Here is a 25872-nt window from a genome sequence, read left to right as displayed (position 1 = left end):
GTCCTTGATCTCTGACAGAAAGGGTCAAATTCCCTCCTGGTGTAAACATGAAATTCCACAGAACTCAGTGGAGTGCACAAACCTAGAGCAACAAAGTATTTGGCCTAAGTCTCTGTGGTTGGCTTCTGTCCATTGGTGGCTTGAATTTTCAGCGGTGCCTAGTACCTGTTGTTTTCAGTGAGGTCATATATATTTCTAGATAACAACAAACCAAGGATGGGTTTCTACTAGAGATGATCCCTATTGCATCAACCATTAACCAAGTACTTCTCCAGTTTCCCATACAGATATGTGAAGAATAGTTTTAACAGGCTGCTCTTCTCTTCCAATGTGCCCAGCCCCACTTGAGTGCTTCCCAGATACCTTCATGCCTCCATGTCTTCCTTTCCACAGCCTTCTGTTCCCGGTTTGTACTCCCTGAACTAATCAGCAAACATGATCTTCTATTTTCTGCTTGCCCTTAGAAAGCAATACTGTCATGCTGTTTGTAGTAGATCCGTCTATCTACTCACGTGGTTTCATTTCCCTGACCACTGTCCGTCTATGCTTAAGCCCAGAGTTCTGCAGGAAACTTGGCCAGCCCTTATCATAAGTTTGGAAAGAGTCTAACACAGGTGTCCAACAAGGAGCCTGCGGGCCAGAATCCAGCTCATGGATCCTTTTCATCCGGCCTGCATAGCCAGTCGCGGTGCCATATGGAAAGCCAGCTGGGCAGCTCTGCGTTGCACATGGCTCTTTGTGGCACCATTTGTTGCTCCTGCCGCTGTCACCACTCACTCCTCCTCCAGCTCCCTGCCCTGTGTGCTGAGAGAGAAAAAACTCAGTTGAATTGGTTTATCTGCCACCAGGAGGGATGCAGCTGCTAAACCAATTAAATTCAGTCCCATTGTTTCAGTGCAGCAGTGCAGAGGAGGGCGTAGCAGGGCTGAGGAGGAGACAGCAGCCTGGCAAAGGTGCCACAGGAGAAGGCAGCGCCTGGAGCTCCTGTGTAAGGTAAATTAATCCTGGGTCTGGGGCTCTAAGGGGTTAAGCCTGGGGGTGGGAGGCAGTTTGGGGCTGAGAGGGGTTTAAGACTGGGGCTAGCGGGGGAACAGTGATGGTTTGGGGCTGCGAGGGCCTTACGCCTGGGGGCATGTTTGGGGCTGAGAGGAGTTAAGCCTGGAAGTGGGATGGGGTCTGGGTCTATTTTGTGTTTGGACCCCGGAACATGTAAAAAATTGCCAAGTGGCCCCCAAGAGGTTGGACACCCTGGTCTAGCACCTTGTGGGTGCTAGTGAACAAGCAATAATAATGGGAACATGCAGAGGACTCAGACCTTCACCAGAGGAATGAAGGCCAATATCTCAATGGTATGTTTACTTTGAATGATTTCAGTGAAAGGAGTATAAATCCCATTGAAGATCTTGGTCTTAAGCCTTTTATGTTTCCTACTGGATATGATGGTTAATTAAACACATCATCAGTAACAGGAAGAGAGTTCTGAATCCAATTCCTACCCAAAATAATTCTACCCTCTCTGGATATATCTGTTTCCTCCACAGACCCCTTTTCCAGGGCCTATTTTGGCTAGCGTCTCCAGCAATGAATTGATGCACAGGCTATGACCAAAACAAAAAGCACTCAAGTAGCACTTTAAAGACTAGCAAAATAGTTTATTAGGTGAGCTTTCGTGGGACAGACCCACTTCTTCAGACCACAGCCAGACCAGAACAGACTCAATATTTAAGGCACAGAGAACCAAAAACAGTAAGCAAGGAGGACAAATCAGAAAAAGATAATCAAGGTGAGCAAATCAGAGAGTGGAGTGGTGGGGGGAAGATCAAGAATTAGATTGAGCCAAGTATGCAGACGAGCCCCTATAGTGACTCAGAAAGTTCCCATCATGACTTAAACCATGTGTTAATGTGCCGAATTTGAATATAAAAGCCAGCTCGTCCACTTCTCTTTCTAAAACGGTGCGATAATTTGTCTTCAGTAACACACATACCTTGAGGTCATTGACAGAATGCCCCATTCCATTAAAATGTTGACTAACTGGTTTGTGGATCTGGAGTGTTTTGATGTCTGTTTTGTGCCTGTTGACCCTTTGTCTAAGGGAGTTTGAAGTCTGTCCAATATACAAAGCATCTGGGCATTGTTGGCACATGATGGCATATATGATGTTAGGAGAGGAGCATGAGAAAGTGCCCGTGATTCTGTGAGTAACCTGGTTAGGTCCAGTGATGGTATTTCCAGAGAAGATATGTGGACAAAGCTGGCAGCAGGCTTTGTTGCAGGGAAAGGTTCCAGGACTGGTGTTCCTGGGGTATAGACTGTGGCTGTTAGTAAGGATCCTCATGAGGTTGGGAGGTTGTCTGTAGGAGAGAACAGGCCAGTCAGTGTTACTTCCTCATCATTCGCAAGGGACTGTGACAAAACGGTCTACATACAAAGTCCCATTTGTTAATGCAACAACCTTCAGAACCAACCATTGTGAGAACGGCAGAGCGGGATCAAATTTCTGAACATAATGACAATGTCAGTGTAGTTTATGAAACCATAACAATGTAAGAAATGACATCTGGTAAGCCTGTCATGCATGTAATGTATGGTTAGCTTCAATGATTCCTCAGCATTTTGTGCTCTGTATAATGTATGAGTGGCAGGATGCCACTCCAAGGAAGGAGAATCGTTCAGCTGCCTTGAATACAAAGTGGTGAATATACTGCGCTTCAGTGAGTAGGCTAGTTACACTAGAATTTTGATGCCGAGGCCCAGTGGAAATCCTGCTGATAAACACTGCAAGAGGAACAACCTAAAGACTCCACTTAGAGAGGATTACTTTTAGGGAATACATTTACCTTTATACTGAAAAATGCCACTGCCCATGATGTAGTTGAACACAGGTGCCCCACCTATGAACAAACAGCCTTTTGGCTGTCAGTACAAATAAGTGCTATGTTGCTTAGGCAGCTTCCCTTATCCTCTGCAGGTGCTAAACAAACGTGTGCCCTGCCTTGTCAGAATCGCTGTCTCAGCTGACTTCCTGTTAGCCGGTGGCCGGGTAATGTGCGGTGAGGTATTCCCCTGGGTCCTAAACAACCCAGTTTTTTACTGTTAGAGCAGGGAGCTCCTAGCACTCTCACGTACGGCCAGGCTGTGGTAACCAAACAGGTACAGTTCTTTTTATTGTGCCGGCTGTGTTGCAGTGACAAAGAGTAACAGGAGTCAGGCTTAGATCTTAACTAGTTACACGTTTATTAAGCTACAGTTATAAGCGTGCGGTTACAAAAGGCTATTGTCTACTTCTTATATGCTAGCAAAGTACAGGTGTTAACAGGTTACGTTACAATCCAATACAAAGATATCTGTTACCATCTAACACAATGATATCTTGATACAACGACATCTAGTTACAGAGCTCTAATTCTTTAGCTGTGCACAAAAAGAAAGGAGACCTAGCATGGGTGTATCTTACCCTCTCTGCGTCTCTCGATACCAGCGTAGCCAAGCTGGATCGGTCACTCAGTTCTGCGGAAAGACGAATATGAGGTTGGGCGTCCCCAGCTGCGGACCTCGGGAGGCAATCACCTGACCCGACCAGCAGGTAGTTGGTGGAAATGCACTTAAAGTTAGAGTTCTGCTGGGCCTACCTTTTATACCCCTTTTAGGTTACGTATTCTCTTTCTTATCTAAGGTGCCAGATCGTACTGGTCTGTCTTTTGTGACGCCAGTTTGTTACAAGGGCATTTCTTACTTTATTTGCACTTGTAAGACAGGAGATAAGCAATTTAGGAGTACAGGACATTCTTTTGTGTGGGTGGAGACTTCCTCTTCTGGGATGGCTGTGTGGTCATCATATCCATCAATGCCAGCTGGAGTGATTTCCTGAGGTCCCCTCCGACCTCTTGTTGACAGTTTGGCCTGTTAGCCTTTTATCTGTACTTTCTGTTTCTCAGGGTCACGATGAGCTAGCACATCTGGGCCTCAATGAGAGACATCAAAGACTGTGCTGTCAGCAGCCGTTTCTGTGCCCTTTGTGCTTGTGAGGCCCCTCACTGGGGGGTGGGGGCAGCGAGCAAGCTGGCTTGTAAGGGGGATACTTTGTCTGGCTACACTTCCTCTGGCCCTTTGCCTGTGAGAGGAAAGCTACCAGAAAGGCTACAGTGGGAGGGCATGCATGGTTACCGGGCACTGTTGGTTCATTCAGAGGTATACTGGCTTATTGCGCTCGCAGGCATGCCATGCTGGGTTTGGCAATGGTATGAAGCACAGTATTATGCAGCCCATCTACTATATATGGCTCTGACTCCATAGCATCTGAGGGCCTTGTTGCAGCTTCCAACCATGCCTGTCCCTTCCTAGATTTTTCATTGGACTTGTTCACATGTGGCCTGTGAGATCAGGCAGTTGTCTCATTTTCAAGCTGCAGATGGGGCTCTGACACATGGGCACACTGAGACCTATCCACGGTCACACAGGTGAGCAAAGAACTGAACCCAGCTCTCCAGACGCCTCAAACTGGAGGTGAGCTCAATCGTTAGACTTCACCAACTCAGTAAGAAATATGAGCTCCTGAGTCTCTGTCGTGTGAGGTCACTCACTGTCCCTTAATCCCTCCAGTCCATCTTGTCACAAAGCAAACTGGACTTAGTGATAAATGGTCACTTACCCCAAAAATCACAAAATGTTCAGGTTGCTCCCAAGAGACCCATCACCTATCTCAGATAATTTTGTATTTCAAATCTCATGCCAAAGACAATGTCAAAGCCAGTCCTACAAGAAACTCATGAAATAGTAATTAACTTACAAAAAAAGCTAGAGAGTTATTGACAGGTCACAGCAAGCAAGCATATAAACATGAATGAGTTACCTGATGTGGTTCTAAAAATGACAGAGATGTAGCAATCAGTCAATTCAAAATGTCTTTTGAAGTGGAGGGGCCCAGGGTGGGTTATGGGATATCCCCAGGTTATCTGCTTTCATTTAGCTCTTCAAGAGATCGAACAGGAAGGAAATGAAAAAGAATCTTCATTGCAGTTGAAAAAGCTGCTCTCATATGACAACCCACTTAATATTTGATAGTTCTGGGTGGCCGGGAAGAGCCACTCTTCCCAGCTCAAGTCACAAGTTTAGAACAGGCATTTTTCACAATTATAGAACAAATCTCTTTTACCTTGTATCACGGAATGCAGAGGTTACAAGTGAGTTTAATATGCAGTATCCAGCAACACACAAGTACTTCATAGTCTAAACACTCTTGCAAGACCAATACCTATTTTGAACAAAACTATCGTACATGTGATCTGGTTTGGTTTCCAGGTATGAATCTGTGGGTTCTTTGCTAATGCCTATGGTCTTGGTCAGAGCTGGTACCTCATTTATGGATATCATAAACTTTATGCAACTTTATCTCCAATAGAAGAACCTGGGGCCACCACTACTCCAGATTTCAGTCCAGGGACCTTATGCACACCATACACATATTTTTTGATTCACTTGAATTCTGCTTGTTCCCTGGACCTCCTCCTAGTGGGCCCTTCACCTCTTGCCATAGTTCAGGGCCAGCATCCCCTGGCATTCTTCTCCTGTCACAATCTGTAATTGGGGCCTCTAAGCATAAGAACCACTTTAAAGAACAACTCCACATTTTCTAGCTTTTTGTCATCGTTAGACTTTTGATTAATGGTGACACAATTTTACCAAAAGGGTGCAAAACTGACACATAGCAAAAAGTTAGAGTTCTTTTTAAAAAAGATGATGATGGGGAACCTTCTTAGATAATACTATGGGTGGCAAACTGCAGTCTCACTCACTGAGCAAGATCTTGCAGGAGAAGAGGACTCATTAATGTCATTCAAATAAATTGGTATGAAATATGATCATCCCGAGCAGCACATTTATTTACACTTGCAAATCAGAAATAATACCATTAGGCTAGATGAGGCAACAATTAAGGAATATGGCTTCAGGTATTCAAGGAAATAGTCTGCTTCTGCTGCACAAAATGAATATTTTATTGCCGGTGTGTATGTCTAATTGAATAATGAGGATAATAAAGCTCTTTTACAAGTGCAGCAGCAATGGAAAGTTCAGCTAAATATAGACATCGTTCCCCAGAAGTAGAGCTGGTTTGCTGAGCAGTTTTGTCCCCCAAGTGCAGGAGATGCTTTAAGAATCCCATCATGTACAGCATGCAGCCTGGTTGCAAAGCACTGGTGATACGACATGCACTGCAGTAGCAGGCATTCCAGTCAGTACAGGGCACGGGATGGCACAGCACAGCTTCAAAGAGCAGTCCTGAATATTGCAAGGTTGAAGAGTGAGAGCAGAGACAGCGAGTCTGAAGAACCTGATCCTGCTCACCAGATTATGCCCAATGAGCACAGCATGTGACTAAGCCTCATTACAATGATGATTATGCACCAGATGAACACCCACCCCATTCTATCCCCCTGCCCTCTTCACCCTGTGAGGATATGTTCCCTCTCAGTGTTGATGTCGCCTTCTTACTGGCATCAGCCTATCACTTTTATTTACACTTACTCTGCATGAAGAGGCTAATGGTCCCCACTGATCACCGTCCACCGCGAGGCATCCACTGAAATCCAGGGGAGCCCTTCTATTGACTTCAAAGTTGGATGGGGCCAGAGGTATGGTTGTCAGACTCTGAACCACAGTGCCTAGTTCTTTAACTAGTTCAAAAAGTCCAGAATCGTTGTGCGTAGGGCCTGCTCCTCCTGCTTTCATGCCCTTTCCTCCAGTCCCCTCTTGGACCCACTTTCACCTGGTTTCCCCATCTTCCCACTTGCCTAACCCTTCTCTTGACAAGGCAATATGAGCTCCTTCCTCACAGCTAATCTCAAAGGCTTTGTTTGGGTGCTAGGACTACTATATGCCATACGGTAAATAGTCTCAGGAGGGGAGCCATGGTACTTCGTAGCTTCACAAATAAACAACCAGTCCTGTGGCACTTTAGGGTATCTCTGCACAGCAGCCTTATTTTTAAATAAGCTATTCCAGAAGAGCTTAGAATAAACCCTCACGTTTTGTGAGGGTTGCATTCTTGCAACCCCAGCATCAAATTTTCATTCAAGTAGGGCGGGGGAGATGGAACCAGACTGCCCCCTGGTTCCCAGCTCCCCTGGGCTTGCAGGACCCGGGACAGAGACCAGCCCCCGAGAGCCGGTCAGTTTCCTGGCTGTTTTTCCCTGCCTTCTTCCAGTCGCATGGCTGTCATCCTGGCAGCTGTGCTGCTGGGGGAAGGCAGGGAGAAGGCTTTTAGCTTGCCTAGCTGCTGTATTTTGAAATAACACTGCTACACACAGAAATGCATTTCAAAACATAACGTTTACACACATAGGTCCTGTTTTGGAATAGAGCCATTGGATGCTCTGTGGCTTAGTTTGAAAAAGGTGCTATTCCTTGTGCAATGAGGAATGCCAGTTTCGAAATAAAACAATCAATCTTTGGAAATTATTTTAAAATATTAGTTGTGTTGCGTAGGTACTGGTATTTTTTTTCCAAAATAACAGCTGTTATTCTGAAATAACTTTGCTGTGTAGACCTACCCTTAAAGGCTAACAAATGTATTAGGTACTGAGTTTCTGTGGGTAAAATCCACTTGCTCAGAGGAAGCTCATGACCTGTTAGTCTCTAAGGTGTGTGACAGGGTCTGTGTATCTCCTGGGTCCCAGTCTTCCACTCAGTCCCTGGTCCTGCAGCGTGGGGACCAGTTGCTCTTGCTGTGGTTCAAGCTTTGGTCCCTCGACTCAAAGGGCAGCAGGTAAAAGCCCCCCAGCCTGGGCAGGATGAGCACCTAGTTCCCTCAAGCTTTGGCTGAGCCCCGAGGTTACCTGTGGGAGCTGCTCACCACCTCTGCTGTCACTTTTAGTTGTTTTAACCTTTCTCTAACTCCCTGCTTGCTTGCTCAGATCTTCACACTCCTCCTCATCCACCTCCTACCCCACCTTCCCATCACTGGGGGAAGGTTTTGAAAAGTCAGCTTCAAGTGGAACCAGTGGATCCTAATTGATCTAGGGCAGCCTCTTCCCTGGCTGCTCCCACTCTGTGTGATTGCCAGGGCTCTTTCAGGCTGCATTTCCTCTTGGAAGTTGTTCCCCTGGTCTCACCCTGTCACAGGTGCCACAGGACTGCTTGTTATGTGCCATAAGGAGTTTTGACAGAATGAATTAAAACTCCTCAGGTATTTAAATGTGCTGCCCTTTTTTGGTTTTACTTTATCTCTGTGATGATGAATCCAAGGTGGCCTTTAAGAGACTGAAAACCTTTGGCCTTCCTGTTAAAATTGGATAAAATAAAAGAGAGTGAAGCAAATTCCAAGTGCCCTTTATTGAAACAGAAGTCCCAGTGAAGCACTTCTGCTCAACAAAAGAGCACCAAATTTGGCCTAGTGTAAACAGAATGGGAAATTTTGCTTCAATGATCATCTGCACATACTTCATTAATAAGTGGTGAGGCCATTAATGGAGTGCAAATGCTTATTCTATTAATGTTTACACTATAAAATCCACAGCAGTACTTTGAACATCAATCCCCAGTAGCACAGTTTGCTGCATGCTAGTTTCCCAGCACATTATAATGTGAGGCTACAGTGATTGTTGAAAGACATCATTTAGTGAGCTTATAGAGAGTACAGTACAATAGATTCCTTCAGATTATTTTACAGTTGCATCCTAATAAACTGCCATGAAATGTATCATTTCGAAGTCAGATTAGTTCCAATTCCTGTTATGTTGTCATCACAGCTAAATTATGCAGCTTAGGTTTTTTCACTGCCACAGATTGTGGGGTTTGATTGTTTTGTTTTTATTGATTAATTAGCCAATTGGTTAGTAATAACCATCCTGGACTGTGGGTATTTTTAGCACGAATCCAGAGAGAAGGAGAGAGCAAAGAGTCAGTTTATTCAAATGAAGTAATAGGCTGTGCTGTTCTTGTGCATGTCCAGGCAAATTGGGGAGAAGGCACCCATCACAGATCACAGAGCTCAATGCATCCGTATATCCTTGTTCGTACACACAAATACAGAGTATGTTGGAAAGTCAGCATATGTTACAGTGAAGAGCAATCTGTTACGATTGTGATTTCCTCGTGTTCTATCCTACAGGGAATTCCACTAGATAATTCAGCTCATTATGATGGACGTACTTCATTTTGTTCATCCAGTCATGGTAAAATATTTGGCTAATGTTTTCATTGCTTGTCATCTGTGTAGGCAGTAGGACTCTACAATGGCAATTGAAATTGTTTCTAGTCCTGAAATATCAGCAGGTGAACGAAAACTCTTGTGGTACATAGTAGCTACTGCTCAGGTTCTGATGCTCTTACACTCACTGAGCAGTCGACTTGCTCCTCAAGCATGGCCCCTGAAATAAGCAAATAAGGCTGGATAAGGGCATCAGAATGTGTACCCTGGTAGATATTACATCCTAAAAAATTATGTTCAAAAGTTGCAAAATCAGACTCTCAAAAGCTAGGAAGGACCACCCTGGAAACATGTACAGCCTTAATTCAGTTTCCTTCTGAAAACGTATTTAATTTCTCAGTCAAATACAGGCTGAACCTCTCTCAGCTGGCAACATCCATTATTTGGCATGATTTTAGTTGGCTACACGAACACTTATCGTGGGGGTGACCAAATTTCTCACGGTCCCATCAAGTTTGTTTCCAGCCACCAGCCCTGACTCTCCATATTCTGGGCTGTTACTTAGTTGTACTTTTATCCCCAAATGTCTTCTAAGAGCCCAGTAAGCAGTGGAAGTGTTGGTAATGCTGCTGGACAGTAGTGACCCCCTTTTGGTCTGGCAAATTCTATCGTTCAGCACCCGTCAGGTATCACGGGTGCTGAACTAGAGATGTTCATATTGTACCGTATTTTCCACATTACCTATCTCTGCCTCTGTCAGTCAAGAGCAATGGTTCTCAATATTCCTCTTCATCTTCCTTGTTCAGTCTGTGGCCCTGCATCTCATTCAATGTGCCCAATCCAAACCCTGCATTGTACAGAAGATGATTAATTTCCTCTTGGCAGGGGCTCCGACAGCTGGCAAGGGCTGCTATGCGTGGTGGAAGGAGGCCAGGCTCCGTGATCCTGGAAGGGGCAGGGCCAAGATTGAAAGGGGTGGAGTCAGGAGTGGAAGTGACAGAGGTAAGTGGCAAGGGGCAGTCAGTTCTCTGCACCACCTGCTGCCCTCCAACACCCTTACAACTCCACACTGCCAGAGCAGCGCTGCCACAAAGCTCCAGCACGCTTTAAACATCGGGCCCAAGGGCAACTTCCCTTTTTGCTCCACCTTCACAGGTGGGCCTTCCTATTGCACGTTTCCATGTGGCTGTCACCACTGAGTCTCAATATTCACAAATATTAACCAATTTGTGTGGCTGGTGACAGTTTTACTGATGGAAATGTGAAGAACAGAGAGATGAAAGCTAAAGTTGTCAAGACTGCACTAATTTTCGGTGCTGAACTTGAAACTCCAAGGGCTGGATTTTTCAGCATATTCGGCATTTTTTGAGAGTTTTGCTATACTGAGTTGGTGATGATATTACCGGTCAGGTTGTGACCAGTTCAGCTGATTTTTTCAAATGCTTTAAAGTCTATATGCTGGCTGAGGTTGTCTTGAAAATTACTGGCTTGTCTACTCAGGAGAATTTTCCAGATATTCCAGTATTATTAAATTAGTAAATATCATTACACAACTATGTTTTTATCCATATAATCTCCCTTTGTAGCACTATTATTACTACATAAGAACAGCTTTTTTAAAAAAAAATAGTTTAAATCACTTCGCAAGCAACATAAGCCATACAAGGAAAGGCTTCTTATATCAGATTTAGTGTATAACTATAGTGCTTTAAATTCACACCTGAGTTTATATTGATACAACTGCCCTGTGGTGACAAGCCCTTAGTTATGGGTCATGTCTGCTTATTTCAGGGTTCCCCTGCCTGGAACATATTACAGTATAACCCCACTGGCTTGTTAAGTTATGGTTAAGGTTATGGGGCAGGGTTGGTGTACCTTCCCCTTTCAGATGACATGAACCAATGGTGACACATGGTAAGTATGTTTCAGCTAGTAAGTATGTTTCCCCTTACTTCCTAACCACCTTCTGCTGACTATACATACCATAGAATCGCAGACTCATAGAACTGAAGAGAACCATATGAAGAGAGGTTAAAGAGGCTTGGATTTTTCATCTGAGAAAAGAAGAGACTAAGAGGGGAATACGATAAAGGTATATAAAATTATGAGTGATGTGGAGAAAGTGAACAAGGAAAAAATATTTACTTGTTCCCATAATATCAGAACTAGAGAACACCAAATGAAATTAATGGGCAGCAGGTTAAAAACCAATAAAAAGAAGTTCGTCTTCACACAGTGCACAGTCAACCTGTGGAACTCCTTGCCAGAGGAGGCTGTGAAGACCAGAACTATAAGAGAGTTCAAAGAAGAGCTGGATAAATTCATGGAGCTTAGGTCTATTAATGGCTAGTAGCCAGGATGGGAAAGGAATAGTGTCCCTAGCCTCTGTTTGTCAGAAACTGTAGATGGATGGCAGGAGGCAGATCGCTTGATTGTTACCTGTTCTGTTCACGCCCTCTGGGGCACCTGGTATGTCAATGTCAGCAGACCAGGTACTGGGCTGGATGGACATTTGATCTGACCCAGTATGGCTGTTCTTATGGAAGGGACCTTGCGAAGGCATCCAGTCCAGTCTCATACACTCGTGGCAGGACTAAGCGTTATCTAGGTCATCCATGACTATAACCTGCTCCAAAACAGCTTCAGGGAATGAGACTCCACAACCTCCATACTTGTGAAACCAAAAAAGGAAAAATGCTACACTAAAGTGCTTTTGAGATTTACTGGTAAAAGTGCGATGTGAGAGTTAAATGTTTTATTGCTATCAGTACAATACCAATAACCACACTGCAAACAAAACCAGCATCTGACACATTTTTAAAGCTGTTTGCTTGTTCATCTCAGAGTTTTGTTTTTCTTGGGCCCATCACTGCAGTTTTCAAGGGCTGGGAAAGTATGATGATAAAAATTTCGTATAAGCTGCAGTTTTTGTCATATTTTAAGGGTATTGCTTCCCATTCAGGGGGACCCAGGGACAGGTACTTGCAAAAAGATTTGAGAGAAGTCTGTGAATTATGCCCCCAAAGCCCCCTGATTTAACAGAAATGGGTATTAGCAACCAATTAAAATGAGCACTTCTGACCTTTGCAACAAACATTCTTAATTGCTCTTATTTTGCTGACTAGGCTTTACTTTCAGGGGTTCTGCTGGTCAGTGCCCAATTAGTGCTCAGATAAATCACAGAGCTGTGTAACTAATGGGAACGAACCTGACGTTCTCAGAATCCAGGCCCAGCGAATTGGAGACAGGCCCCGGGGGAGCCTATTCCTCGTCCATCTTTCTCCGTTTCGCTGAGGTGTTTGCAAGCCACTCAATAATATTCGACCATCGGGCTCTCATCAGCCTTCCCTTTCAGTCTCTTTCATGCTTGCTGCAGTCATCAAAGATGCAGTCAGCAAGGCCGCGGGGGCCTGCGTATGTTTGTCAGCAGTTAATTAGTTCATGCTACACAAAGTTGCTTGTTAAGTAATGGAGCTGCACCGAGTCTTCTGCAGACTCAAGAGCCTGGCACTGCTGAGTAAGTTTGGTTTGAATGGGCATGTGATAAAATACCTGCTCCACTGCCTTTATGTCTATCTCTGTGCAAATGTCTGTTAGATAAGGAAAACCCCTATGTAAAGTTTACAAGAACCCACACTGAAATGAAAACTAACACATGGTCCTTTATTTAGCTAGACACTACTGTTGTTAGATATTTATATTACAGTAGCATTTAGAGGACACCAATAAGACCAGGGCCACATTACACCGGGTGCATATAAACACATAGTCAGTGACTGACCCTGCCTTGAGGATTTTGCAACTTAAATCAACAAGACACAGGAAAGGGGAAAGAAAATATATGTTCATTATCTCCATTTTCCAGATAAAAACCACCAAGATTTCTAGACTTACCTCCTGTCATAGAACAAAACAGCAGTCAAGTACCACTTAAAGACTAGCAAAATGATGTATTAGGTGATGAGCTTTTTTGTTAGTCTTTAAAGTGCTACATGACTGCTGTTTTGTTTTCTTAGACTACAGACTAACACAGCTACCTCTCTGTTACTACTCAGGTCACAGAGGAATGGTGGGTGAGTTGAGAACTGAACGAATGTCCTGAATCCCAGGTCAGTCACAACAGAGTCTGTCCTTTCTGCTCTCTGTTTGAGCTGATGTCCTTTAATAAGTTTTCATACTGTTGTGTTTCTTTGATGGCCATTAATAATAACCCACACTTTGGGGCTCATCTTTCTTTCCCATCTCACCTAGCTCAGAAGAGGTGTCAGGGAAGAGCACATCAGAATAAGAAGGAAGCTCTGTGAACACTCGCCTTTGTGTTACGTCCAGTGCCGGCAAAGCTCGTAGATACACAGATTCCAGAGCCAAAAGGATCCACTGAGACCGTTTAGTCCAACCTCCTGAAGGCTGGAGGCCATAGACCCTTACCTGCCCAGTTCTGTCACCAGCCCTGGACCTCTGGCTGACTGTTCTGGCACAATTCCTGCCATAAAGGTGGAAGCAGCAGAAAAAGAAAAAAGTCCTGACAACAGAGAGCCCGTTTTGTTTAAAGAAAACAAGTTCAGAATCACCGTTGAGTCCTTCTCAGTCTACAAGGCTATTTCTATAGCTATAATTTTAGACTCTTCAAGTGCAGCCAATAGCAGCAGAGCTGTTATGCTCCCTTTTGGTCTCTTCATTACCTTTTCAGTCCAGCTTTCTGCCTTCCACAGACATATCCTGGGGCTGTAGCCCTGGGCTGCCTCCTGGCTATAAAGTTGTAGTGCCTTAAAAAGCTCCTCAGAGACTTTAGCCTCAGTAGCCTGGAGCACAAAGGCTGAAAAGAGAGTGGAAATATTGCAGGACACAACACATGGACAGGCACATCACACCAGAGTCCCAAACTCTGTCCGTTCTACTGCCATGCCTCTCACCTCACTCCAGGGTGAGGGTAAACAAAATAACCACAGAAGCCACCACCTTTGACACCCATATTCTCCTACCAAAGCCTGCTTCTGTGGTTGTTTATGACTGGCCAACGTGATCCCCTTCTATTTATGGTGAGCTGGTAATAGTCAATGACCTGTGTTATACACCAACACCTTATTTAATGTCCCCTAGTGGATTACCCGTCGTTTTATGAGTTTATTAAGAGAATAAAACAGACTTGCACCTTACGCTATGACTCCAGAATAGCTAATGCTAATGTAAAAACCTACACTTCTCTTCCTCGATGCAGTGGGGTATATATGCACTGCTTAAAAATACCACAGGAATTACATGCCAGGTGACCACTGCCTTTTAAAGCAATAGTATCAGGTATACAAAATGAAACAAATGGCTCAAGAAACCAACTGGAAGAGGGTCAAAGAAAAGTAAACAATGAGCAAGGAAGATGGAGTAAGTGGAAGTGACAGCATTGAAAAGCTACGGCCTTTGACAAAATGCAGTCAGAAGTGAATCCTGGTTTAATACTTTAGTACTACAAACTGAGCCTTACCCATCAAGCAGTGAATGCCACCAGCCCACAACGCGGTACCCATCTGAACATTTTTTTCTCCAGATAATTTGTAGTTTTCATCCTGTGATGATGGATTTCTCCAAGGTTATAGTCCCAGACAGTTCAAATCTATCTAGAGCTTCACACAACAGCTCTGAAAACAAGTTACTGCATACCCCAGGAAAACAGCAAATGATTAGCAATGCGACAGGGCCGTGCATTTCAGGACCAAAGGAAGTTCCAGCTGTGAATTGGCCAGCTTTGGAGGCCTGCTCATATCTGATGTTCCAACCGAGCTCTTCAAACACTGAGAGACTGACTAGCCATGAAGTACCAGTCTGAATCGGAAATCTCCCATATTTTTGAGGGAGGAGGATTCATATCCAGTGTTTTGTTTTGGGCTAAGCACTTATGGACAATAAATGATGGGTATGCCCTGGGGGCTTAGTCTGTGTTGATGTCCTATGAGATCCAGAAGGTCAAACCTGAAAATCTAGTGGTCACTTTTGGCCTTAAACTCTGTGTCCATGGCCTGCTAATATCCCTACCATACATACCTGGAAGGATACCTACATGCCTGAACTAATGACGCCCCTTTACTTTCATACTAAATACATTACACAGCAATTAGTCTGCAATTATACCATTTTGATACATATACCTAACACAACATCCTAGAATCAGAAGGTTAATTACATGAGTTACACTTCCTAATTACACTATAATTGCTATCTGATTACAATCACTATATTATAAAGAGTAAACAAGCTGGGGGATAAAAAGCTTAGTGAAACAAATCAGTAAATATGGAACTCTAGTTTTTTTTTCTAAAGCTTACAGGAAAGCAAATAATTATTTGCTAGTGTGTATGTGAATACATAGGATTTTCTTTGATCTCTTTGAAGTTATTAATTAGATCTACTTTCATTCTTGGCTTGTCAATTGCCCCTAGGGAGTTCATGGCATATATTCAGTAGTTGAAACTCAAGTTATGCCAACTGGATGCCTAAATCACATGATCCTGGTTTCATTTCTTGACCAGAAGCAAGTACCTGTTAACCGTAAGTTAGGTTTCTGGTGAGAATACCTGGGTTTTCATTTTCTGCAAATATGTCTGAATATTCATTTTTAATTGCTATTCCCATGACTGTGATTGACTCTACTATACTGTTTTCCCAAATCCATAAAAAGCTTTGTACTCATATTCTATTGATCATCTGAGTTTTCTGTGTGTCTGTAAATAGAATGGGGATTCCTGTAGCACCTTAAACAGATTTTTTTGGCATAAGCTTTCTTGGGTAAAACCACTTCATCAGATATATTCACTTTTTACTCTTGAAAGCTTAGCCCAAATAAATCTGGTAGTCTCTAAGGTGCCACAGGACTCCTGGTTATTTTCTTGCAGATACAGACTAACCCGGCTACCCACCTGAGACTTGTCTGGATATAAGTATTGATAAAGAGAATGGTCACTGATTTCCTCTTTCAGGTTGTACAATTTCTTGTCAAAACATCCCAATCCCAGTGTCCTACAAAACTTAACTGGATTCAGCAGATGGACAATTGTGATGTTGTATTGCGTTAAAGATCCTCTCCGGAGCTCTCCATAGGGATTTCTCTACTGAAATCATCATGACAGAAAGACTGAATTCAACACCCCATACCTGTGTACAACAATGGCTCACTTAAGGCTTCTGTGTTGCCTATTTTGAGATGCCTCGTTGCATGGGATCACTGAAATTAAACCAGCTAACTGGAATTACTGATGATGCTAAATATGCGGGAAATATATTCATCGCAGAGGGAAATAAGGTGGAAATATTTGTTCTGGATTGGAGGTTTCACTCATTAGGGCCACATGGAGCAAGGATCGAAGGAGAGCACGTTAGCAGTTGCTGCTGAACTCAGAATAGCCATTGCAGGTTCAATGCAGAGCTCTGCCATGATCTGTTCTACCAAAAGACCGTGGAAAGTCATCAAACCCCTAAAGCTGAGGACTCCCCTAAAGTGCTGGCTCACTTGCGCTTTCTCCCAGAGTTGGCCCGCGGCCCATTTTGATAAACACTGCTGTATATCACTGACCTGCCCTCATCATTAGTCTCCAGCCTCCCATTTGTAGCTCAGCTACAAACTTTATGATTTCTTTCCGAGACTTCTAAAAATGTTGAATAGCAAAGGAGTAAGAACGTATCCCTTCGAGATCCACTGGAAACACAACCACTCTATGACGATGCCCCATGTACAATTACATTTTCAGATCAATCAGTTATCCAGTTTTTAATTACTATAATGTTTGTCATCTTAATTGTATCTATTTCAGGTTATTTTGATCTAAATGTGGAATGGTACCAAGTCAGTGCCCTAATTATATTATACCAGCACTATTATCTTTATCCTCCAAACCTGTAATCTCATTAAACATACCAATTTACTATGAGAGAACTTATTTTCTACAAACTCATGTTGATTTGCATTACTCTGCTTTAGTTTGTTATTAATTGAACCCCACATGCACTTCATCCTCATCTTGCCTTAGATAGATGGCAAGCTGACTGACCTATAATTACTCGGGTCAGTCTGTTAACACTTTGTAAAAACTCATAAAATATTAGCTTTTACTCCAGTTTTCTGGAGCTTACCTAGTGCTTCAAATCTCACTGAAAATAAATATTAATGTCTCAGAAAAACCCACAGCCAGCTCTTTTAAAACTCTTGGATACAAATTCTCCAGACTTTTTAAGAATGTCTGACTTTAGTAAAATCAGTTTAAAATTCTCCATACATACTAGTGGAATGGAAAGAGTACTATCATAGCCATGTGATGAAAGTACACAATCTGCTATAGTTTTCTGAGGCTGGTGTCTTATATTTCCAAAGGGAGTCTCAGCAGCCACATGACTCTTCTACTCTAGAGATGGGTGACATATTGCTCCAAGTTGTGCCTCCCTTGCCATGGAGCCCCTGAAGATTAGGCTTCCCATGCTCCCTCCCTCCCACCCCAGCCTCCATCTTGTGATTTCTCTGAGGATCCCTTACTTCTAATGATAACTATTTTTCATGTAGTTTTCTCTATGGCAGTGCATATTCACCTCTATGCTGAATGCAAATTAAAATGAACCGCCAGCCTTTAACAAAATCAACATCTAGTGTCTTGGAAGGAAAAAGCAGGCAGAAAATACCTCTAGCCTTCATTATACAGAAAGCTAGTCAAAGCCATTCCATTTCCATTTATTTCCAGGGTGAGCAGAGTGGATACTCTTCAAAGGTTACAGCTACAAGTTCTAACATGTTGCAAAACAAAACAAAACAAATTTTGACACAAGAAGCTGCAAGCAGGAAAACCTATTTGTTGTAACTCTTTGCAGCTTGAAATGACCTATCAGTTCAATGTAGCAGTCATGGAGCGCATTCAGAGATTAATGTTTAGATACAGCTCTTGGGAAGAATTGCAACAATTATAAGCAGATTCTGCAAAAGGGATTTGCTAAATGGAAATGTAGAGTGCACTTAATATTTCCTTATTTCCCTGTAGAATATTCTGTTGCTTTCACAGCACTGACCAGCAGTTCTAGTAGTACCTTAAATTGCACATAAAGGGTGCGTCTACACTAGCTGGCTACTTCGAAGGAGCCAGCATAATGTCGAAATAGCACACGTCACATCTACGCGCGCCATGTGCTATTTCGACGTTGACATCGACGTTAGGCAGTGAGATGTCGAAATTGCTATTGCTATCCAAAGAGGGGAATAGTGCCCTACGTCGACATTCAACGTCGAAGTAGGGGGTGTGTAGATGATCCGCATCCCGCTACTTCGAAATAGCGGGGTCCTCCATGGCGGCCATCAGCCGAGGGGTTGAGACGCTCTGTCCAGCCCCTGCAGGGCTCTATGGTCCCCGCGCACAGCAGCCTTAAAGCACCACGGACCTGGATTTCCTGTGGCAGGAAGCTGAGTGTGCAGGCAGAAGCACACACACGTGCTAGCCCTGCACACCCTCTACAGACCCCAAACATCCCACCCAGTGCCATGGCATCCAGCCAGGCCCCGAGCGCCCCCAGGGCTCCCCCCCGAAGGGATCCAGGCCCTCCTGGCAGCCAAACAGGGGGCCAAAAAGAGGCGGGGCCCCTCCTGGTCGGAGGCCGAGCTCTGAGACCTGCTGGGGCTCTTGGGGGAGGAGGAGGTGCTCCACGTGATGGGGAGCAAGCAGCGGAATGCAGAAGCATTCACCTGACTGGCCAAGGGCCTGGCCGCCTGGGGTCACCCTACTGCACGTCCAGAACAAGGTGAAGGAGTTGCGGCAGGGGTACTCCAGGGCCCAGGACTCGGCCAGCCAGTCTGGGGCCACCCCTGCCACTTGCCCCTATTACAGGGAGCTCAGGGTTATCCTGGACCCCTGGGACAACTCCTTCCCCCCTGGCCACCCTTGTCACCATGGCTGATGAGCCCCAGCAGGCCTCGGAGCTGGAGTTTGGCCCAGAGGCCAGCCCCGCACGCCGGGGACCACCCGAGGAGCTCTCCCTTGGGACAGCAGAGGAGGGGTCCAGCAGCTAGGAGGGGGGCTCCTCATGGACCTCACCTCCTGGAGCACCAGCCGGGCATCTGGCCACTAGGGTTCCCCCAACCACAGCAATGGACAGTCAAGTACGTACCCCACTGGGCACACACACCCCGGGCCACAGGGCGGGGGCACCAGACATGACCGGGAGCCTCACACACCCCCAGCAGACCCCGACCTGCAACTGCCCAGCCACAGCACAGTCCCAGGATGGCGTCACAGCCATCAGTGCCTGTCAGCACCCGCACACATGTACAACACTGTGCCCTGACCCTGGGGGTGGGGGGGCCATGCAATGGGGACACCCAACAGGGACATCACACCCACCAATGGGGATGGAGACCCAGCACCCAAGGTGGGGGCAGGGGAACGGTCCATGTGCCAGGGTACAGTACTAATAGCCTTCCCCTCCCTCTCTTCCGTTCTCCCTCTCTGCAGCTGCACCAGCCGAGGCCCCAGGCAGCCAGGCACCCTCCGTGGTCCCCGAGAACCTGCTGGAGGTCAGCCACCACCAGCGCCGGGGACATCCCCAAGGCCAGCAGGATGGGCACGACACCGCCAGAACCTGGGGATGGCCCTCGTGAACCCCCAGCTCCTGGCGGCTCTCTGGCAGCAGACGGAGGTGGCTGAGGAGAGACTGAGGTTCAACCGTGAGGAGTCTGCCTGGTGCTGGGCGGCATGGCAGGAATTCATGGGGGTATTCTGGGACATAGCCGGGTTGATCTGGGAGGCTGTCACCCAGCTCCCGCCTCCCACTGGCCCCGTGCCACCCTCCCCACCGCTCTACCCAATGCCCCCCCTGCTGCCCCACCTGCCTCACCCCTGCCAAGCTGCCTGCTGTGCCGCCTGCCGGCCCACCTGCCTCGCCACCTGCCGGCCCACCTGCCTCGCCACCTGCCATGCCGCCTGCCGGCCCACCTGCCACACCACCTGCCGGCCCACCTGCCATGCCGCCTGCCGGCCCACCTGCCACACCACCTGCCGCCCCACCTGCCTCGCCACCTGCCGGCCCACCTGCCGGCCCACCTGCCACGCCGCCTGCCGGCCCACCTGCCATGCCGCCTGCCGGCCCACCTGCCTCACCACCTGCCGCCCCACCTGCCTCGCCACCTGCCGGCCCACCTGCCTTGCCACCTGCCACGCCACCTACTGCCCCACCTGCTGTGCTGCCTGCCAGCCCCCCAGGACCAGAGCCCCCTGGGGCTGAAGACCGGCTGGGCGAGGCATCCCAGCCATACCTGCTGGTCCTCCCAGCCTGCAGCCGGCCACACTGGAGACTGAAGACAAGGGGGGTCATGACCCATACCTGCCAGGGGTCGCACCCCTCTATACCCGCCCCAGACTGATGGGCTGACGGCCGAGACTTCTGCTGGGCCTCCATTTGTATATAGTTGTCCCTCTTGTGTATAGTTGTTCCCCTTGTATTTAGTTGTCCTCCTTTGTATATTGGTTGCAGTTTTGGTTGTGCGCATATCACAGTTACCAATTTCCAATAATTCACAGTTTTATTGTCCAAAGAACCTGAGACGTGTGCTTGTCAGGGGGATGGTGTGTGGGCGGTAGGGCTGGTGTGCGGGCAGCGTGGGCGGTGTGTGGGGGGCCCTCCAGGGAAGGCCACGGAGGTGCTCAGGTGTCTCCCTGATCAACATGGACCAGCAGGGCCTTGCAGACCCATACCCACTCATAGTGGGCCTGGCGACTGGGTGCGGCAGTTGGCTGGGGGAAGCCTGTGCTGGCGTTGACTGCCCAACTCTGGGTGAAGGCTCCCCCCTTGCTCTTGACAATGCTGTAGAGTGTGCAGCTCATGCCCACAACCTGGGGGATGTTCTGGAGGCTGACATCCAGGCGGGCAAGGACGCACTGCCAGCGACCCTTCAGGTGGCTGAAGGTCCTCTCCACCACCTGGTGGGTGTGGTTCAGGTGGGCGTTGAACCGCTCCTCGCTGGCGTTGAGGTGGCTGGTGTACGGGCTCATGAGCCAGGGCTTGAGGGGGTAGTCTGCGTCTGCCATGAGGCAGGGGGGTATGGTGGTGTCCCGCAGGGATGTAGGTCCCTGCCTCCAGCCGGTGGCACAGACCCAAGATCCAGAAGAGACCAGTGTTGTGTGTGCAGTCAGGCCAGCCCATGTAGACATCCTGGAAGTGGCCCTGGCAGTCCACCATGGCCTGCAGGACCATGGAGTGGTAGCCCCTGTGGTTGATGTATCTTCCCCCGCTGTGGTCCGGGGCATGGATGGTGATGTGGGTCCTGTCCAGGGCCCCCGAAGCAGTTTCGGAACCCCATGGCAGCAAATCCAGCAACAGCTGCGTCCAGGTCCCTGAGTTGGACGACCCTTTGCAGCAGCAGGGCATTGAGCCCATGGACCACCTGTGGGGAGGGAACACAAGCTCCCATGAGGGTGTGTAGGGTGTTCCAGGCCCTCCCCCCAAGGCCCTCCCCCCCAGGTCCCCCTCCTGGGCACCTCCCCGGGTACCCTCCCCACCTTTCCCTCCCCAGCCCCACACTCAGCCCCCCCCAGCCCCACACCCGGCCCCCCCCAGTGGATGCATGCCCATGATGCCTCCTTATCTCCATGATGACGGCCCCGACCGTGTCCTTTCCCACTCCAAACTGGTGTCCCACGGAGCGGTAGCTGTCTGGAGTGGCCAGCTTCCAGACAGCTATTGCGACCCTCTTCTCGACGGGGAGGGCATGCCGTATGCGGGTGTCCTGGTGCCTCAGTGCAGGGGTGAGCCACTGGCAGAGCTCCAGGCAGGTCTGCTGGCGCATGCGGAAGTTCTTCAGCCACTGGTCATCGTCCCACGCCCCCATGACCAGCTGATCCCACCACTCAGAGCTGGGGGGGTAGCTCCAGAGGCAGCGGAGCACCCGGTGGGGGAGGAAGAGGACAGCCCAGTAGTCAGGGGCATCCCCATCTGCCCCCTGGGAGAGCTCCTCTGCCAGGAGCTGCTGGGCGGCCTCCCATGCAGCACCTAACAGGGCGCTTGCTCCCTGGGTGACTACGTGGAGGGCTTCCAGCTGCTGCTGCTGGGGGTCCATAGCTGCTGTGCATCGGTCTGTGAGAGTGTGGCTGGCGCTCTGCAGTCCTCGTGCTGTGCAGGCCGGGTGTGTCTGGGAGGGGCCTTTAAAGGAGCAGCTTGCTGTTGCCCCGGAAGGGCTAGTCCAGCCTGTGACCCGGTCCGTGGGCTTTCCTGGCCCCCTGTTTCGACGGGGAGTGCTTGTGTGTGTGTGTGGACGCTCCGTGTTTCCTTCCAGGGCGGCTCTTTTTGATGTTCCCCGTCACTACGTGAACATTGAACATCAACGGCACCAGCCCTGGAGGATGAGTAGATGATACGCTTCGAAGTAGCCTATTTCAATGTTCGTACTTCGAAATAGGCTACTTCAACGTAGTGTGTGAGTGTAGACGTAGCCAAATTGATGAATATCGTAGCTCAAAGCCATGCCCAACCAACAGAATGTTTCCTTCTTGAAATCTTGTGTCAGACTCAAGAACCCATGTAGTATTAAAACATCCATGTTCTTACTTCAAAAGTAAAGAAATCCAAAAGGCTAAAATGTATACTAAAGTTGCCTCTTGAAAATCTGATTCATTGAAATCACACTGAGCTGCCACTGAGATAAAATTGCATATATGGACAGGAAACAAAGCTCTGCATCAGAAATCCCATCTCGCTCTTCGCAAGGTTCAAGTAAAACTGACTTTCTGAAACAAACAACAACAAAGCAACTCACCAGAAGTGTTGGGTTTGCATCATAGTTAATGAAACTTATGCAAATATGGTGATTATTAAGTTGTGCACACAAGGAAAGCTACTTCCAATGATCTTATACAGTATTGTATTCTAGCTGAATGATACTTCCTTGCATGCACAAACTCATGTTTATCCCTTAATTCTGGTAGCCTTTTGTAGAGGAAGAATGCAGGGGAAACCTGGAAATCCACGAGTAATTGTTCCAGAAAACAAGATAGTTCCTGTTCTGAAGGACAGGAAGGTAGCAAAGGTTCTGCATATATTTCAAAGGGCTCTAGAGGTAATCCCGGGGTGAGGATCACTCATTGCCGAGTATGATCATCTTCCCTGGGAGTTGTGGTGGCTGCTAAGGCCTATCCTGGAACCACAAGTTCTATTACAAGGTTATCCAGGGAATTACAGACTGAGGAGTCTTACAGCTGTGCCTGGCATATGAGTTGAAATGAAGATAAAGTCCCAAATAAAAAACTCCTGGGTGAGCGAGATATCATGGGGTCTAACAAGCGTAGGTTGCATGAGGGGAAATCGTGCCTCACTCATCCTTCAGAATTGTATAAATGTGTCGGTAAAACGGAGGAGAAAAGAGACCAGTCTGTTCCCCCAACTCGATTTCACCAGGCTGGGGCCAGAGGTTGGGTGCAAGAGAGGTGAAGGGGATGGCGCTTACCTCAGGCAGCTCCTGGAAATGGCTGACACACCCTCTGGAAGCAGTTTCTAGGTGGGGGCCAATGGGTCTCTGTGTACCGCTGCCTACAGGTTCTGTCCCTACAGCTCCCACTGGCCACAGTTCCCAGCCAATGGGAACCCCGGACTTGATAACACAGGATGAGGGCAGCACGCAGAGACGCCCAGTGAGCAGTGCAGAGCAAAGACGAGCAAGAGGCCGGCCGTAGCTCTACTGCGCTGCTGCCCTGGCAGGGGTCTCTAGGGTGACCAAGTTTTGACACAAACACCAAAGGACCCTGGAGGATCTGCTGAGCACAGCAGAATGGGCTGTTGACTGTACCGATGGCAGTGCCATGAACTGGTGTTGGCAAGCTCCATGCAAGTTTCTCCACCTATGCTTAGGGACAACCATGGGCCTCCTCACGGTGCCATAGGTTCAAGTGCCACCCTGCTGCTGGGAGCCACGGCCAATTCAAGCTGCAGAGGTGGTGCCTGCTGCGCCCAGAGCTGCCAGGCCACCCCTTTGTGCAGGTGCTGAAGGAGGGGGACACGCCGTGGCAATTGCCCCTCCCACCCTTCAAACCCTTTGGTTCTAGCCTGGTGCATCCTCCCACACTCCAAACCCCTCATCTGCCCTCCCCTCCCATCCCATCGCAGAGTCTGCACTCCCACCTGCAACACTTGCCCCCTCTCGCATCTCAGCATCCCTGGCCCCGCCTGTTGGAAATGCGCAGGTGAGTGAGAGTGGGGAAAGCAGGTGACAGAGGGAGGAGAGATGGAGTGAGTGCGGGTGGAGCCTTGGGAAAGGGGCGTGGTGTGAGTGGGGCCTTCGAGGAGTACTGAGGCAGAGGCAGAGCAAGGGGTTGGGGTTTGGGTGAGTAGAAGGCTGCCGACCCTAGGAGGCCCATTAGCAACTGTCCGTCCCCCTTTTCCTCACTGTTGTCAAGCTTGATTTGTTTGCTGCATTTCCAGATTTAATGGGATTTTCTTTCTAAGGAGCAGCTTAGCAGCTGAGAGATAAGACGGGCATTTTTTTTTGTCTGACAGAACAGTAGGAGAAATGCTGCTGCAAAATAGTTTTGCACTGGAGCGGGAAAAGTATGTCAATGCTGTGATACGCAAATTTGGGCTGCAGCCAAGGCTCTGTCCATCTCTGCCATTTCCCCAGCTGTTTGGTCACATAGCATCAGGAAATCTTACCCCACATCCAGGGTGGCCTTTTACAGCTGTGCCCAGAAGTTCACTTCTCCTTACTCCACTCTGCAGCAGCTTGGGAACAGGCTACACCCTAGCTCAGTCTGGGTATTTCCTGGCTTTTTGTTTCCATAGGCAGCAGCTGTGGGGTGATGTTCCAGGCTGGTGTCCCATTCAATATTTCTTTCTTTCATTATGTCTGTCATGATCTGGGCTACATCCTCACCTGGTGTAAGTTGTCAGAAGGGAGCAGGGACTTTACCAGTGTGATGTTGGTTAATACCAGCTAGGAATCCGGCCCTGTGTATCTTCAGTTCCTAGGAGGATTAGACAACACAAATTAATAAAGAGTATTGATCTAAACAATGAATGTGCTTCCGTTTGCATTGTGTACCTAACGTGTTTGCCTGTGGAGGCGGGGAAGTTGTCAAGCCGTAGCCAGGAAGGGACATTTATGTTTTGTAGGGAACATCAAAGACATAAAAAGAAGCTACCTTGTGAGATCAGACATTCCCGAAGGAAAGGCTTATTCTCTCTCTGCCTCTGGCTCACGGTCAGCAAGGAAACAAGGCTCAGAAGAATGTGAATGATGTAAGCAGTGACCTACATTGTCTGTGCTCGAGAAGCAGTGATGAGAAGTTTGCACTGACACCTGCACAAAGAGGCAGAGGAGCAGAAAGCAGAAATGTTCAACAGGAAAACATTGTGGTACTCTACAACAAGGCCTTCAAAGGTACTTGCGCTCCCACTCTGGTGGAGGCCATGGCTGAAGAGATGGCATTAAAACGCCTGTTGACATTCAACCAGAAACAGATTCAGAAACCCCAGTTCAGAAGTCATCAGCTGATGTTCCACCAGCTTCGCGTCTATCACCCCAAAAACGTCTCCCCTTCGGACACCGCAAAGGCTGGATGCATGGTATGAAACAAGCAAGGAGAAATCCCCGCCCCAGTCAAATTAACAGGAATTTTGTCTTTGTCTTCAGTGTGACCAGATTTCACCCTTTGAGGTCATGTGCTGTGATTATGTGTCAGCAGTTTGTATAGGAGGAACCAGATCCACAGCTAATGAACATC

The 25872-nt window shown here is 47.5% G+C and overlaps 1 long non-coding RNA gene across 1 annotated transcript in view; it reads left to right on the top strand.

The window, feature by feature from the left end:
• LOC142015092 (uncharacterized) overlaps nucleotides 1-19874 on the top strand; it is a 40810-nt gene extending 20936 nt beyond the window's left edge. The window contains exons 2-5 of the long non-coding RNA XR_012646098.1: nucleotides 901-993; nucleotides 10034-10150; nucleotides 13204-13257; nucleotides 19621-19874. This is a non-coding gene — a long non-coding RNA (uncharacterized LOC142015092). The remainder of the gene's footprint in view (nucleotides 1-900; nucleotides 994-10033; nucleotides 10151-13203; nucleotides 13258-19620) is intronic.
• The last annotated feature ends 5998 nt before the right edge of the window (nucleotides 19875-25872 follow it).

Source organism: Carettochelys insculpta, chromosome 6, assembly GCF_033958435.1.
Source record: "Carettochelys insculpta isolate YL-2023 chromosome 6, ASM3395843v1, whole genome shotgun sequence".
Lineage (NCBI taxonomy): Eukaryota > Metazoa > Chordata > Testudines > Carettochelyidae > Carettochelys > Carettochelys insculpta.
This window is presented reverse-complemented; position numbering and strand designations above follow the sequence as displayed.